Source organism: Apteryx rowi, unplaced genomic scaffold, assembly GCF_003343035.1.
Source record: "Apteryx rowi isolate R43461 unplaced genomic scaffold, aptRow1 scaffold_338, whole genome shotgun sequence".
Taxonomy (NCBI): domain Eukaryota; kingdom Metazoa; phylum Chordata; class Aves; order Apterygiformes; family Apterygidae; genus Apteryx; species Apteryx rowi.
Window position 1 is genome coordinate 538568 of NW_020449841.1, and position 2902 is coordinate 541469.

Here is a 2902-nt window from a genome sequence, read left to right on the forward strand (position 1 = left end):
CCCCGCCGCCCCGGAGGCCCGACCCCGTCGCCTCCGCCCTTCCCCTCGGGCCCTCCCCGCCTCGCCCCGGGGCCGAGTGGCCCTGGGCGCCGCCGCCTCAGCCCACACCAGCCCCCCGCCGCCGCGGGCTCCCGCACAGACGAGGACCGCCCGGGGACGGCGCCCCCGCCCTCACCTCCGGTACCGCTCCGCCTGCCCCGGCTCCAGCTCCGGATCCGGATCCGCCATGGCGCGCGCCCTGCCGCTGCCGCGCCGCGCTTCAAACCGCCGCCCTTCCCGTCCTGCCCCGCGCTCCCCTCGGCGCATGCAAAGCAAAGGCCGCGCGCCCAATCAGCGCCTGGGGGCGGGGCTTCGGCCTGCCGAGCCCCGCCGCCACCACGTGGGTTTGGGGGCGGGCCGGGCAGGGGCAGGAGCTGGGACAGGGACAGGGACAGGGACAGGGACTGGGCCTGGGGCAGAGGCTAGGGCAGGGGCTGCAGCTGGGGCAGGGGCTGGGTTTGGGGAAGGAGCTGGGTTTGGGGCCGGAGCTGGGACAGGGACTGGGACTAGGGCAGGGGCTGGAATTGGGGCTGGGGCAGGGAGAGGAACAGGGGCTGGAAGTGGGGCTGGGACCGGGACAGGGACTGGGGCTGGGGCAAGGCTGCACTGCAGTGGTGCTGGGTTCAACAGGGACTGGGCTACAGTGGGACTGGGCTGCACTGGGTCAGTTCTGCCCACTGCTGGTGGTGTAGAGCTCCTAGGGCGAGGGCCTGGCTGCACTGACCCTTGGTGCACAAGGCTTTGGAGCCTCCTTCTTTCCTTTCCCCCTGCCTTTCCTGGTGGGGACAAGGGAGCAGCATTTCCCATGCGCTTTGTCTGTGCAATGGGAGACATTGCCATGCTGCCTCAGGACTACTGGCCCCATGGGGACTGAATGGTCATGTTGAACCCCATGCAGAGTCAGAGACACCCCAGCCCTGGGGCACATGAGGGACCCAAAGGTGCTAGGGATGGGCTGCAGAGGCCGTGTGCCTGGGGAGAGGCCCAGGAATGGGAGTGCACAGGAAGAACCATGATGCAGATCTGCACCAACGCTCACAGAGCACACTGAGCCCAGCACAGGCCAGGCGAGCCAGGGAGCTGCAGCTCTGCTCCTGGCTCTTCAGCTGCATCCGAAGCTGCTGCTGAACTCAGAGCACACCAAAGCAGTGCTTCCCTTTCCATGGGCTGCTCAAAGAGCAAGCGGGATCGGCAGCAGTGCCTGCACCATGCAGCTGCTGCGCAGCCAGGAGACAGCAGTTGTGGCTTGAAAGGGTGAGAGATGCTGGCCTGGAGCTGGAGTCCTCAGAGTGGGACCAGCAGTGCGGCGTGGGCTGCTAGAAAGCCCCAACCTAGGCTTTGCTTCCCCGCAGCCACTCACTGCCGTTCATTGCTTGCCCTCCATGCCTGGAGCTGCCCAAGGGGCAGCGCCTGCAGCCTGGCACCTTCACTGGGCCGTGCTCCCGGGAGCAGGGGTGCCCCCTGAGCACCAGCACCCCAACCACTCTCATCTCTGCAGGCAGCTCTGGCACCCACATGGGCATTTCTGTTTGAATACAACACCAGCCCTTGTTTTTTTAGCCCCATATGGAGGTAGACAGTGAAGAGCTGATGACTCCGGCTTAGGGGATCTCTGGTTCATTATAGTTGACATATAGGGTGTTCCCAGGAGTCACAGCCAATACGCAAATCCCCCAGATTGTCATATCCTGGGTCAGTCATCCTGTAAGGGAGCATGTGAACCAAGACAGGACCTTGCAGAGAGACGTCTGGGCAGAGGACAACAGCAACCAGGTAGTAGGTGGAGCGTGCCCGTTTGTGGGGATCCAATTGCTAACAACTGCCTCTCCCAACGGCAGCACTGTGGGGTCGTCGGCAGCAGAGAAGGGTGGGGGTGTCTTGCCAAAGGCCTCCAGGCTAGCGATGAGCTGTCCAAGCTTGCCCGGCCCGTTGGTGCGTGCAGCACCCGAAAGGGCATGCGAGCTGGAGCGAGGCACTGCTCTGGAGGCACAGGGTTGAGAGTCTCCTGCAGCCCGCGGGGGGCTGCTCTGCCCTCCCCACATCCTCCCAACACCCCTCTTCCATGCTAAGTTTTTCCTTCCCTTCCTGGAGCGATGTRGCCAGAGACAGTTTCCTTCTCATGAGTCAGTCAAACAAGGCCTTGACTTCCTCCTGCGCAGCTGCCGCGGAGCAGGGGGTTGGGGGGCAGGGGGTTGGCCGTGAGCTTGCTGCGCTGGCAGGACCAAGCTCTGGAAGGGGCAATGGGCAGCAGCCCCCAGCACTGCCCACTCCGTGGCAGCAGGAGACCTCCACACAGCACTGGGAAGAAGCCGGCCTTTGAGGAGGGCCGAGCCGGGCTCAGCGCAAGCCCCAGCTGTGCCCTCCCGCTGCGGATGTACCCCACAGTTGCCCCCGGTGCCTCAGTTTCCCCACCAGGGCCGACCTCTTGGCTCATCCTGTCCCTCAGTGCCGTGTGGCGGTTACCTGCAGCTCCGAATGGCTCACACCCGTGTGGCTGAGGGACTAACGGGATAGGTCGCATGGAAAAAGGAAAAAAAAGAAAAAAAAACTTAAAAGCAGCCTCTTTTACATGAAGCCTGCACTAATGCTGGGATGGCAGCAGCGTTGTTACCTGTGCCCTGGGTAGGACGTGAGCGAGGTGTGTGGGGGGGGTCTCTTGACCCCTCTAGCGCCACGCAGGGTCCCCCCGGTTTGGGCCCCCCTGCGGTGCGCTCCCCCCCCCTCCGGTGCGTGGGCTCCCCCCRCGTGGGGCCGGTGCGGTCCGCCCGCCTGCAGGGGGCGCTGGCGCGGCAGGCGGGCGCCGCTCTGCGCTGCCGCCCCCCTCGGCGCCGAGTCGCCGGGAGACGGAGGGCGCCGCGGGCCT

At 65.5% G+C, this 2902-nt stretch overlaps 1 protein-coding gene across 1 annotated transcript in view; it reads left to right on the top strand.

Moving 5' to 3' along the window:
* Window positions 1–2902, top strand: part of OCRL (OCRL, inositol polyphosphate-5-phosphatase) — a 26301-nt gene that overhangs the window by 297 nt on the left and 23102 nt on the right. The gene's annotated exons all lie outside the window — the stretch shown is intronic.